Below are 14,538 nucleotides of genomic sequence, written 5' to 3'. Positions count from 1 at the left end.
TTGTTTAAAATGGAAAGTTCATTTGCTCAGTACACCAAATAGAATGCAAGTACTATCATGATAAATATACAGAAATATGCAAATCAACATAAGATAGTAATTTAGTTTAAATGAAGGGAAATCTCTTTAAATGTTATGACAACGTACCCCTAAGAATCTTTCTTTCAGTTAATTATACATTTCAATAAAATAAACGGTAATGAATTAAGTGGAAGTTAGCTTGTGAATTTTTCTTAAAAATAAAAATCCAGCCCTATTTATCCATGTCAGTTAAACACTCTAACTAAAATTTCCAAGTAAGTGCAAAAGTAGATGGAGTTAGTTATCTTTTTTGCCTGAACAGTTCCAAGGAAAATGGTTGCTACAAATCCAGCAGGCAAACTGTTACGACCGGCCGATCTAGAGCATAGCGTTGAACTAATCTGAGTCTCAAGTTGTGCTAAGTGCTCATCATTAGTATGGCACAGTTAAACCATGATATGGTTTAATGCCAAGACAGATCCCAATTTGTTACAGAAACACATAGATTACTGTTGCTTTTTTTGGTTTTGTTTTGTGTGTGTGTGTATATATATATATATATATATATTTTTTTAAAGCCAGGTGTACTTCCACATACAAAGGCAGGTTTTCCCAGGAGGAATTTACAGAAAGTAGTCTGGGGTGCAGTGGATCACATGAGGCTCTCCATGACGAGGTGCTGGGTCAAACTAAAGGAAGGAACATTTCAAAGTGTCATCTAATTCCACGATAGCAGCCTGGTTCCCACAACGATAACGGTAATTGGATGCACTGAAAATGGTAACCACGTTCCGATCGTGACACCAGTTGTATCCCTCCGTTCCAAGGTGGTGAGCACGAGAAACCAGTGTGAGACCACTGGCATGGTTAAGTGTTTCAGAAATATCTTGTCCAAATGTGTGGCCAGCCCTGAGTGGTGAAATACCCCACCCACCATGGTCATCTGGATCTGACCATAAGAGCTCACACGTTGGGCCCTCATGTGGAACTTCTTGTAAGCGATCCAGGGCTCTTACGTGATCCAGTGTATCTATGGATGGGGAGAGGCCACCATGGAGGCAGAATATCTGTCCATCTACTAAAGCTGTAAGTGGCAGATAAACAGATCTGTAAACTATTTCCAAACATCGGCATTTCCATACTTTCGCAGACATGCATCATAAAAGCCATATACTTGGGTAACTTGTCGGCTTTCGTGGTTTCCTCTCAATATTGTAGTGTGTTCTGGATAACACACCTTTAACGCCACAAGAAGAGTCACAGTCTCCACAGAATAAAAGCCTCTGTCTCCATAGTCACCCATGAATAGATAGTTTGTATCTGGTGATTTCCCACCAATTTTAAAGAGTTCCATAAGATCACGGAATTGACCATGCACATCTCGACAGATGGTAACAGGACAATGGACCTCTTGCACATTTTATTCTTTTTTTAAAATTTCCTTAGCCTTTTCGCACAGCGTCCGCACCGGGTTCTCGCTAAGTTCTTTACACTTGTTCAGGTGCTCGACCCACTGGTCCAGCTCCTTGGTGAACGCCTTGTCGTCCATGGCGGCCCAAGTCCCTCCCCTGCTGCCCCTGCCCCGGGCGCCGGTCCCCTCGCCCAGCGCCACCACCGCCGCCAGCTCCCACATATCAGTCATATGTGGAATCTAATTTTTAAAAAAATGATATAAATGAACTTATTTACAAAACAGAAACAGAGTCACAGATTTCTAAAACAAACTTACAGTTACCAAAGGGGAAACATGGTGGGGAGGGGTAAATTAGGAGCTTGGGAGTAACATACACACACTACTAAATATGAAATAGATAACTAAAAAGGACCTACTGCATAGCACAGGGAGCTCTACCCAATATTCTGTAATAACCTATCTGGGAAAAGAATCTGAAAAAAGAATGAATATATGCATAACTAAATCACTTTCCTGTATGCCTGAAACGAACACAACATTGTAAATCAACTATATTCCAATAAAATTTATAAAAATATGTTAATGAAAAAAAAAGAGTTTAAGCCCCTAGGTTTAAAGAGAGAAGCCAGCTTCCTTTCAGAAAGATACCCCAAACAGAACTAGTTTGTCATCATTTAACTTTACATCCCCACATAGCAGTAATTCTCAACCTCGTGTAGGCATTGGAAACATCTAGGGAACTTTGAAAACATACCGATCGCAGGCTCTGTCCTAGACCACCTCATCTTCACCTGTAGGGTGGGTTCAGGTGTGAGCATTTACAAAGCTTGCCAAATGATTCCAGGACACGTCTAGGGATGAGAACTGAGGGCCCATGACACTGGTTCTCAAAGTATGGTCTCTGGACCAGCAGCATCGTATCATCTGGGAACTTGTCAGAGATGCAAATACTTGGGCCCAGCTCAGACTCACTGAATCAGCAGTTCTGGAGGTGGGGCTCAGAAGCCACATTTTAACAAGCTCTCCAGGTGATCATCACCCACGTTAACATTTCAGAACGATTGGCCTTTAGGTTCCTACCTCCAGCCAAATACTTATGTTTGTATGTCTCTGCCGAGAGTTCCCAGGCAATCACGCTTGGGAATTGGCACTTTCCATGGAGGGAAAAACATACAACATCACTGCTTGAAACAAGGGACTGTTGCTCGAGTTTCCCTAACTTGGCCATGTTCTCCTGCTTTCCAGACCACTTCCCTGGGAGCTTTCCACCCTTGCCTACTTCTAGAAATGTTTCTGTGAGCTTCTGACTTTCTCCTCGCTCCCAAAGTCATCTTGCATGTTTTGAGCTTCTGGGCTGCTTGTTCTGGCCACCTTTCCTGGAGTTTGCTGGTTTCTAGCCACCTAGCTGTGTGTGTCTGTGTGTCCATCTACTCGGCTCTGAGCCATGAGCCCCTCCCAGCTCTTCTGCATTGCAAGCCTGTCCGCAACTTCCCTGGTTGTACTTCCTGTCTCCGTGACCTGCCGCTATCCAGGCTCTGGGTGCAAGTTTACTCTTTTCATGTTTTGGGAGAGGGAAGTGAAACAAAGACTTCAGAATTGAAGCAGCTAGCTTTCATCTCTCCAGAATGAGATTTTTGTTGAGTGATTTTATGACTGTGATTAAAGAGTTATGTATTTGTAGAACGTCCGGATCGATTGCATTCAAACATACCCGAACTCTTTTCAGAGTTCAGTGATGGATGCAGCTGAATCATGGTGATTTTCCATCAGTGCCCTCCCTCCTTTGATGTTGGGATTGAGAGATGACTGACTGCCCTGACCTCTTTTGTGACCGTTTGAACTTTATCGACTTGGGAACTTCTCTTCTACCTTGTCCATTGTTTTCTGGGATTGTGGGAGTTATCTTTCCAGACCTCCTAGTCCTTCCCTTTTCATTTTACGAGAATACATTTCCATCATTCTGAGGTTTATGTCAGTGTTTTTATGTGACTCTATTTTTTGTTGCATGTACATTATCTTCCTAGTTACTGCTCAAGTCCGAAACCTGGGCGATTTCTGAGGTAGCTTTCAGGTGAGTGAAAAGAGAAATGGCTTCTATTTTGACTTCTTCACATCCATTCGTAAATTTTACTAACCGCCCACCTTTATTCTCTGTTATTCTGTAACAGCCGACCTATTATTCTCACAAATCAACTTCCCTTCCACAAGCCAGCAACCTCCAGCCTACCTGGTCTCTTCACCGTCTATTTTTCTTTGCTAATCCAAGAGCCTCCTTTCCTGCTCATTCTGTTTTCCTATTCACCCTCCTCCAAACAATCCTCTGAAGTTATATTAGACAAATCATTTTGAAATGTTTCTTTTTTTTTTTTTTTTGCGGTACGCGGGCCTCTCACTGCTGTGGCCTCTCCTGTTGCGGAGCACAGGCTCCGGACGTGCAGGCCCAGCGGCCATGGCTCACGGGCCCAGCCGCTGCACGGCATGTGGGACCTTCCCGGACCGGGGCACAAACCCGTGTCCCCTGCATCGGCAGGCGGACCCCCAACCACTGCGCTACCAGGGAAGCCCTGAAATGTTTCTTTTAGCTGAATTTCCAAATTAATTTGTTTGATGTCTTGCCCTCGTGACCTATTAGATGAAGTTCAACTCTGCAGTATGGCATTTAAGGCCTCTTATGACCTAGTCAGGTATACTTTCCCAGCCTTAACTCTTTAATTTGTAATTTTTATACAATTTTAAGGTTATTTTCTATTTACAGTTATTACAAAATATTGGCTGTATTGCCCGTGTTGTACAATACATCCTTGAGCCCATCTTACACCCAGTGGTTTGTGCCTCCCCTCCCCGACCCCTGTATTGCCCCTCCCCCATCTCCCCACTGGTAACCACTAGTTTGTTCTCCTTATCTGTGAGTCTGCTTCTTTTTTGTTATATTCACTATTTTGTTGACTTTTTTAGATTGAACATATAAGTGATATCATACAGTATTTGTCTTTCTCTGTCTGACTTATTTCACTTAGCATAATGCCTTCCAAGTCCATCCATGTTGCTGCAGATGCAGAATTTCATTCTTTTTTATGGTTGAGTCTATATATATATATATATATATATATAGAGAGAGAGAGAGAGAGAGAGAGAGAGAGAGAGAGAGAGACACACACATACATCTTCTTTATCCAGTCTTCTGTTGATGGACATTTAGGTTGTTTCCATGTCTTGGCAATTGTAAATAGTGCTGCTACGAACATTGAGGTGAATGCATCTTCTTGAATTAGTGTTTTTGGTTTTTTCAGATACATACCCAGAAGTGGGATTGCTGAGTCATATGGTGGCTCTATTTTTAGTTTTTTGAGAAACCTCCATTCAGTTCTCCATAGTGTCTCAGTCTTAACTCTCAGTCCTCCACCTCACGTATGTAGTTGTATGCTTCAGGTTGCCTTATATGTAACTCCTCAAGTCATGTTATCTCTTATCACGTTTCTGTCTCTGTGTGGCCTCTGTGGTTTCCTCGTCTTGGTTTGCCCTTACTTACTTTTCTGCCTGGCAGACATCTAAGCATTGCTCAGGGTGGCTCAAGTTTCCCTCCCACAGCTTCCCGGGAAGTTTTACACACCACTTCCTCTGGTTCCAACAGTATCTTATGTGTACTTACTACAACATAGTGTAAGACTTTGCTGCCATGCTGGTCTCTTCATGAGCTGGTTGAGAAGAACTGACTTCTTGCAGGACCAACAGAAGAAACATTCATCCCCCAGATAAGTGGAGAATTGGGAACACCAGACGATGCTGTTGGAACAAATGGAAAGCATGTGGGTCCCAGGGTGGGTGAACTGGGTGATGGAGGCCCAGTGGTATGAGAGTGATGTACAGACTATTTCTATAATCTGGACAGATTCAGGAAAAATGAGTGTTTGGGAAAAAAGTTCAAAAACCAGATTATAGCTCAAAAAACAAAGTGAGAGAGAGGAAGAGTTAGCGTGACTGTTATGTTTTCTTGCTTAGCCAATCACTCACTACAAAACTTAGTGATACAAAAAAACCATTTTATCACGCTGACAGATTCTGTGGGTCAAGAATTCAGACAGGACATAACACACTTGTTGGAGAGACGTGTGTAGATGAGTGTCTGTGACATAAAGCAGCAGAGGAAAATGCTGTTGTATAGGGACATGATGCTTTGGGGGGAAGGCACCTGCTTTAATTCCTAAAATAGAAAATAGGATGGAGAAGATGATGGAAGAGATACCTTTGGGGTTGGGCTCTGTAGGAGATGTCTCATAGCCAGGCTCAAGTTCAAGGGCTGGGTGAGGAAACAAAATGGGTAAATGTGTTTAGATAGTGGTGAATAATTTGTGATGGTTGGAATGAAAGGTGTGTGGCAAGATATACATTGTGGAGAAGCTTTGGGACATAAACTAAAGAGCTTAATTTAATTTATTATTATATGCAGCAAAGGATCATTGACTTTGTTGTTTTCTTTAGCAGAGCTTACTTTCTAGAGCCCAACCAGACTTTGATACTAGCATATACTAGAAATGTCTGAAGAAGGAATAGGTGAGTCAAGTAGGTGGGTGTAGGGGTTTGTGTCGCCAGATCTCTAACAAGTAAGATGCTTTCAGGTTCTGTTGCGATTACAGATTAAATTGTCAAAGAGATAAAGAGTATCGTTGCCCTTGGCTCACCAGGGATCTTTCAGAATAGGTACTTACTTGGTTGTGACAGGGAAGGAAGGTGTGTGAGGGCTGCTCTATCTACGGTGGCTAGAATAATGTCTAGTATATTTATAAAAATCAGATTAACAAATGAAAATGAGAATTTTTGTACGTGTCTCAATCAGTCTATGGACCCATTTTCCTTTAACCTCTTCAAAAACAAGGTATTCCTGGTGGAACTTCGTGGTTTTCAGAAGTTTTGGTTTGGTGCTTGATTTCTACAAGCTATTTGAATACTTTTTGTTAACAGTTGATTATTAGGTAAAAAAGTTGTTCCCAAGAGGAAACTTAAAATTAGGTAGAATTATACTATGCTGGAACAGAAAATGTTTCCAGAGAGCTTTGACCCACTTCTGGTGCTTTATTACAGATGAATAAGTTGAGGTCTAGAGAAGTTAAGTGACTTTAACCACAGTCATCTAACTGGTAAATGTTGAAGCCAGGAATAGGAGTTGACTTCTAATTGACGGTTGGTATTATTTCCATTGTGTAAAGCTGCACGCCACTTTGATTTTCAAGTCAAATCTTAGCTTGAACTGTAGGAGAAAAAAAAAATCTCCATCTGGCTCTGCTAAATTCCCAGAGGGAAGTTTAAATCCTAGGGTGGCAGAACTCAGGAACGGAGAGGAAATTAACATTGTGTTTAGTTAAATAAGTGAGTGTTCAGAACAGACACATGCGGACACGTGTACATTTTTCTTGCGGGTTTGTTTTCAAGAATTAAATTCAGGTAGACTGAACACTGCCTAAGGTAGACGGCTTGGAGATTTATACAATTATAAGAATATTTCGTAGAAAAACCCCAAGAGATTGTTCCTTACGACCTGTATTTTCAGGCTGAAAGAAGAAGATCCTCAGAGAGATTAAGTGACATGTCCAAGGTCACAGAACAATGAGTGACTCTTTCAGAAATGGAAACCAGAACTCTTAATTTGGGAGAAGTGAATATTGCTTTTCAGGTGTACAATGTGTAGCCTTAAAGGAAATATTTGGGTTTAAAGTGGTGTATTTAAAAAATATTGTAATCGTTAAATGTCTATTTATAATATGAAACGTAACAGCTTAACACCTCCCACAAACGTGACGTCCACGTACAGGAAGAGCCTCATCACCAGCCATGAGAGGCTCCCCATGCCCTCGGCTTCCTGCATTCGGTCCCCATCCTCCATCCTCCACAGTGAACTACTCTGTGGAGCTTTCCTCTCTGTATTCTCTGTGCTTTATTCTTTGACCATTATATGCATTATTGCTAAACATCTATTTCTTAAAAATTGTGCTTGCTTTTGAACTTGATCAGAATGGCAGCAAAGTGTTCGTATTCTTCTGCACCTTGCTTTTTCTATCCAGCGGTATGCTCTGAAGATCCGGCCACGCTGACGGACGTGGTCAGTCTGTTGCAGTGATGTGCAAACTCCAGCTATGCACAGTTCATTCATCTCTTCTCTCATTTTTGTGTATTTGGTTTATTTGACAGTCGCTTTTGTTTGTTTGTTTTTGCTGTCACCAACCAGGCTGCCACAGACGTTCTTAGGCATGTCTCGTGATAAATCTCTGGGAAAGGCTGGGCTGGGCAGTGTCCCACCTTTTCAAGATGATGCCCAGCTGTTTTGTGAAGTGGCTGTGCCACTTGGGACTCCCACCAGTGGCATCTCAGAGTCCCCAGTGTTCTAAGTCCTTGCCAACACTTAGTGTCACCAGCCTTCTTAATTTTTGCCAATCTGGTGGGTGGATATTAGCATTCAAAGGTGGTTTTTATTGTGATTTGGGGTCTAATATTTTTCTGTTAGAAATAAATGGACAGTATTGCAAGGGGATGTCAGAATAAGACATTTTATAAATACTCACTTTAGGCAAAATGACTAAGAAAAACAACACAGTCACATGAAGAAAGTATAAAGTGCGAGAAGAGAGATATTTTCGCACACTTAGCGTGATGGGTGTTGAAATATTCAGCAATCACACTTTCATGTTCGTTAATATTTAATGATAATCTTGAATTAATTAAGTGAAGTTCAATTTATTCATAGTTATTCATTTTATCCTGATGTTTTAACTCATCCTGGAAGAGAATATAGTAAGGTGGGATTTATATATATATATATATATATATATACACACACACATTAACATTTATATATATGTAAATGACTCAGGATGAAATCATATACTGACCTGAATAGATTACATTGCAAGGTTTACAGAAGTAATAATACTGTTACTCTTTGGGCTGTTTTGAGATTTTCACCGTTTAATTTTTTTAAAACCCTCTTAGATCCTTGGTTGAAACCAAAGTGTCCTGCCCGTGCTTATTATGTGACATTTGATGACCCCAGTGATGTGACCCAGGCTCTCTTGGTTCATGTTATAGACTGTTTTCTACCCCAGTGGGATCTGATCACGTAGCACCAACTTCCTGTTTTAATGTGATGGTAAAGTTATGGAATCCCTGGTACCCGTTTCTACCCTCCACTGATCAAGTAAGAGCACTTTTGCTATAATAACTTGTTACCAAAGGTAGATGATCAAACTCAGAGAAGTGGAACATCTTTTGATAAAGATCCAATAAATGCCCAAAGTTAAATGCGTTTTAATAAATGTCTCCCTCTATGAGCACAGATCTGCACAGTTTATATTCCTGTTTGACAGAAAAGGTCCTCTTTGTATTGTGAAGTTATCTTGTGATAAGACATTGAGCATGGACACAATGGGGTCACTTCAGGTGTTACGATCGCCTTAAGGATTTGGGATGGTTACCTAGCAAGAATCAGAAGGGACAGAGTTAGGAGACCAAGTTTATTTTAGGATCCACTTGGAGCTCAGCGTTTAACCTGGGACCATCCTAGAGTTTCTAAAGCAATGGACCCAAGCAGCAGATGTTTTTTCTATCTGAAGTTGGATTGAACAGGCATAGGCATGCTGGATTCCCACCCACCCCTCCTACTCTCTCTCTTTTTTTTTTTTTTTGTGGTACGCGGGTCTCTCAGTGTTGTGGCCTCTCCCATTGCGGAGCACAGGCTCCGGACGCGCAGGCTCAGCAGCCATGGCTCACGGGCCCAGCCGCTCCGCGGCATGTGGGATCTTCCCGGACCGGGGCACGAACCCATGTCCCCTGCATCGGCAGGCAGACTCTCAACCACTGCACCACCAGGGAAGCCCCCCTCCTACTCTCTTTAGGTTGGGTCTCACCCTTTGATGGCAGCAAGGGACATGATCCAAATTTCAAGATGTGAAAATTGCCAGAAGCCATCCAACTGACCAAAGCCTCCGAAAGAATAAGCTGTCCTAATCCCAGCTGCCTTCATTGCATCTTGAGGCCTAGCAGAAAAGCTGCGGTGATGTGGATTCCCAGACACCTATCTTACTTACGTTGGCAGGTCTGCAGGATTCCAGAAGGTTCGGATTTGACAAGTTGAGTATAGCCAAGGGTGTCCCTTGGGGTTCTGTCCTTTGTTGATTGCATAACTCCCTTCCCAACTCCACCACCAACCTTCACCCAAGGTGGACCTCACCCATCTGCTTGTTGCTCCGTTCCCATTTATTCTTTGCTTCCTCTGCATGTGGCCCGGCTCCATATGGTATCCCGAGCCTGGGAAAGCCGTCTCTGCTCCATTTGCTTAATTAGTCTCCAACTGTGTCTATGGCTCACCTTGTTCTTATGTTTACAAGATTATAAAAACTCTGAAACTTTCCCTTCCTAGTCTTCCTGCATCTTCAGGTATAACACCAAACTACAATTTCCCAAATCCCCTACATTAAGGCATTCTGTTTCCACTAACTCCAAATCTGTAATGATAGTTCTGCAATCTATAATAACATTAATCATCTCATAATCATTTCTCAACAAACGATCTTCTTAACCAAATACATTTTGTATACTTGTCATTTAATCTAATATCTTTTCTTTCTCGTTTTATTTCCCTTCTGATTACTGCTACTCGGTATTCTTGAAAGTAGCCAATCACATTTTGTTGGTTTTGCATAATTTCAGATCTAATCGAGGAGATAATACATATGTAAGAAAACATAGCAATTTATTAATACCTAGAAAATTTACTGAGAACCTATTTTGTCCTCGGAAGATGATAGCTTGCTATGTGTGTGATGTGTATTATCATTTAATTCTTACAGTGAGTCACTGATGCAGTCACGTTATTATCCCTACATTATAGATATGGAAACTGAGGCATGTAATGGTCCATGGTCACACAGGAAGTAGCTTGTGGAACCAGTAGAGAGAAGGTGCAAATATGAGATATCTGTCCACGTCCCAACATGCTTCATCTCTGGTCTCTACTTCTTTATCAATATGATACATGTTTCATCCTCTTTAAACCTTTTCTGAACAAGACAGGTCTTTTAATTTTTAAAACCTTTTTTTATTGAACTTTTTTAATAGTTGATTTACAATACTGTATTAGTTGCAGATGTACAGAGAAGTGGTTCAGTTTTATATATATATAATCTTTTTCAGATTCTTTTCCATGATAGGTTATTATAAGATATTGAATATAGTTCCTGCGCTATACAGTAGGTCCTTGTTTTTATCTGTTGTATACGTAGTGGTGTGTATCTGTTAATCCCATATCCCTAATTTATCCCTCCCCTTTTCCCCTTAAGATGGGTCTTTTAAATAAATCAATCTGTTCCTTGGTCTGAGAGAATGGCAAAGTAGTATAAGAATTCAAAAGCAGAAGCATTCACAGCCAGCACTTTCATGTAAAAAGAGGCTTTCTGGACTCTAGCTCAAAGACATGAGTAGGACAGGACTTGCAAATGCCTTATCGAGACCACTTGGGGCGAGACTTTGAAGTGGAAGACGTCTTCTCCCACAGTGGCCTCAAATCCGGCCATCCTGATGTCCTACTTGTATTGGGGGTGTGGAGATGGAGTTAGGGTAATTGGGGGACCAGAAAGGATCAGCAGTTTGTGTGCACGTAGAGCGTCAGTTGTGTTGTCACATGACCAACACAACCATCATCCAGGCACCCTGCTCCTTTGAGAACCTGGATCTTATCTACGCTTCGTCGGGGTCTGGGTGCTGTGATTTCCTTTTGCTATTACGTTTCCCCGGAAGTGAACATGATCTTATCCATTTTGCAGGAAAAATGCTGGGAATGCAGGATACATGACTGATTTTATCCTTGAAATTACAAAGGTCCCTCTCTCCCGGTGACTGTGATCACTTTTTCTTATCTTTCTATCAAGTGTACATGAATTGAAATTTATATTTTAAAAAGTTGATAATGCTGAAACCGGGAAGATGGCATAACCAGCAGAAACAGAAGAGATGAATTCTAGCAAATGTGTGTTAATCTTTTACACTTTCTCTAAACTGGAATGAGGAACTTGGGGTCCTGAGATAGGGGATGCAGCATGTTATCAACTCAGTTGTTTATCTGGAGTCATGTAAAATTAGAAAGGAGGACAAGTTTGCCTAGGTTCCCTCCCCATCTGCAAGGATCCTACTGCATCCTTTTAAGACTCTCCGCCAACCTTCACGGAGTGCCTCGTAAATTCATGCGGCTTCAAATTCTCTGCCCTCTGCTTCCCCAAGCAGCCATAAGATCTTCTCTGACCACCTCCACTGACGTATTGTCCCCTGCCCTCAGGGTCCCTGCAGTGTGTCACCTTCCCAGGACATCTGTAAATATTGCTCTGGAAGAGGCAACCTTTAAAGCATCTTCTGAACCGACAGAATTGAAGCAGCTTTTCCATGATGAGTTTCTGTATTAGAAGCTCATTCAGGAAGCACTGAGTTCTCATCCAGAACAAACAGCGGTATGGATGAGCACATCTGCCCTGTTTTCTAGCAAATTCTGTTGAGAAAATATGAATTCGGAAAATTTTCTCTTAGATTGTGATGTGAGCGAAGTTGAATCATTTTATTACACTTTGTTGTACAAGGCTGAGGGTTCCAACCTACAGTACAATCTAGGAAAACGATTCCTGTAGCTTGATGTGAAAGACCTTGCACTTAGTAGGCAAACAGATGGTCCTAGTGAATTTAGAAAACAATAGCTGCCTTATCACTGTCATAGTTAAATGATTTGTGAACTACTTCTCGCCTTAATATTGATGCAAGTGTTCCGCCAGCGAACGTGGCACAACTTTCATTATTCATTTTATGAAGATCTACATAAAGTTCTTCATAAAAACTCTAAGAGGACATTTTTTTATTAATCCGTTTTCCAGACGAGGAAGCAAATACCTGTAGCAGTGAATATTTACTGGTTTTGGAAGAATTGGTGGGTCCCATTTAATGAGAGCAAAAGAGCAATTTCATGATATTTTTTTAGGTTTGAGCTATAAAGTATACTCTGTCCTAGTGTATAAAAGATCACTCTTTTATGAGTTAGATATCAATCAAAATAAGTCTTGAAAGATGCATTTTGTGGGCACTAACATCACGAATCATGATGCTTAATAAGGTTAGAGCCTCTTCCAGAAACAATTAAATTTTATAATTTATGTGTATAAGCTTGTAGATGTAATTCATTCAGTCTCATTTACCAAGCATACGTACACATAATTGGCTTTTTAAATTGCTTGTAGAGTATATTCACAGCTATAGGCTAGTTTTTCCTTAAATAGTGAATGTTTACTACACTTAGGAATAAACGTTTTATTCTCAAATTTCTTTCACATTTGGACTTTGTTATATTTAGAAAACAGATATTTGGCTTTAATCCCCAAATTCATTCGTGTATATTGCTTTATAGTTTTCTTTTTTATCTATCAAAAGATAGATATCTATCAAAAGAAAATTTATGGCTAATTTACCAGTGAAATGTCTGAAACTGAGGGTTATAAATATATTTGAAGAAAAGTTAATATGTGTCTGATACATTAATTGACTTTTCAGTTATTTTAAAATATAAGTAAGCTCACTGAAGAACAATTCAAAATTACAAATCAAATGCATTGATAAAATCCCAGTGATCCTATTAATATTTGTATGATCAACTCATTGAGATTATTTTAGATGTACCTTTTTATTTACTAAAATACCATGTCATTTAAAAAACTTTTTATTTGAGGATATTGTGAATCCTTTTACATGCTATAAACATGGAGTTATATTACCAATTTTGATGGCTATACATGTCTTTGATTCAATATATATATGTATATATGCATGTGTATGTATATATATATATATATATACACACATACATACACACACACACACAATTTAAATCCTATTTAAGCCCCTATTGTTGAGCATTTTAGGCTAAATCCAGGTTTTCTTTTCAAATAATAAAAAAGACAGTGGTGGGCTTCCCTGGTGGCACAGTGGTTGAGAGTCCGCCTGCCGATGCAGGGGACACGGGTTCGTGCCCCGGTCCGGGAAGATCCCACATGCCATGGAGCGGCTGGGCCTGTGAGCCATGGCCGCTGAGCCTGTGCGTCCGGATCCTGTGCTCCACAACGTGAGAGACCACAACAGTGAGAGGCCCGCGTACCGGGAAAAAAAAAAAAAAGACAGTGGTGAACATACTTGCACATTGTATGAACCACATCTCTTTTGGGGATAAAGTTCTAAACTTGCAATTGTTTTATTAAAGGCAATATACACATTTTCAAGCCTTTTTTTTTTTTTTTAGCTTTGCCAAATTGTTTTCCAAAGAGATCATGCCAATTAACTTTTGTTAATAGTGTGTGAATATCCTTTCCCCAATCCCTTGCTAACAGTGATCTTATTATTTTATATTTTTGACAGAGTGCTTGTAGTGAGCTGAATGGTGGCCCCCCAAAAGACATGTCCACGTTCTAACTCCAGAACCAGTCAATAACACCTAAAATGGCAAAAGAATGAACATGGCCTTGTAATGCAAGGATGTGACTAAGTTAACAATCTTGAGAGAACGAGTGTATTCTAGATTATCTATCTGGGCCCTAAATGCAATCACATAAGAAAGAGGCAGAGGGAGTTTTCAGAGGGATAGTGAGGAGGAGAAAATACTGGGAACACAGAGCAGAGATGCTGCCACAAGCCACGGAGTGCTGACAACCGTTAAAATTTGGAAGAGGGAAGGAATAGATTCTCCCCTAGAAGCTCCCTAGGGAATGTGGCCCTTTCAGCACTTTGATTTCAGACTTCTGGCCTCCAGAAATGTGACGGTATACATTTCAGTTGTTTTAAGCCATGAAGTGTGTGATGATTTGCTACAGCAGTCCCAGGAAGTTAGTCCAGTGCTGTACAGAATCCACTGTTTATGAAGAGGTATTATTACAGTTTGAAGGGAACATTTCTGAACCAAATTCTCAAACATCATCAATAACCTGGTCAAGTTGCCGCTTCATCTTTAATATCTGCTTATAATTCTCTCTTATCACCTCAGTTGTCTTCAGTAGGTACCAGAGCCTTGGGTCACCTCTTTGTCTCTGTCCACA

The 14,538-nt window shown here is 40.7% G+C and overlaps 1 protein-coding gene and 1 pseudogene across 9 annotated transcripts in view; one reads left to right on the top strand and one right to left on the bottom strand.

The window, feature by feature from the left end:
- The window catches only part of DLGAP1 (DLG associated protein 1), a 1,249,700-nt gene that overhangs the window by 429,160 nt on the left and 806,002 nt on the right, over positions 1-14,538 (top strand). The window lies entirely within an intron of this gene.
- On the bottom strand, positions 645-1,570 carry LOC115842063 (serine/threonine-protein phosphatase 2A catalytic subunit beta isoform pseudogene; annotated as a pseudogene).

The sequence above is a fragment of the Globicephala melas genome, chromosome 13 (genome assembly GCF_963455315.2).
Source record: "Globicephala melas chromosome 13, mGloMel1.2, whole genome shotgun sequence".
NCBI lineage: Eukaryota > Metazoa > Chordata > Mammalia > Artiodactyla > Delphinidae > Globicephala > Globicephala melas.
Note: the sequence above shows the minus strand (reverse complement) of the source record. Positions and strands in the feature narration are given on the sequence as shown.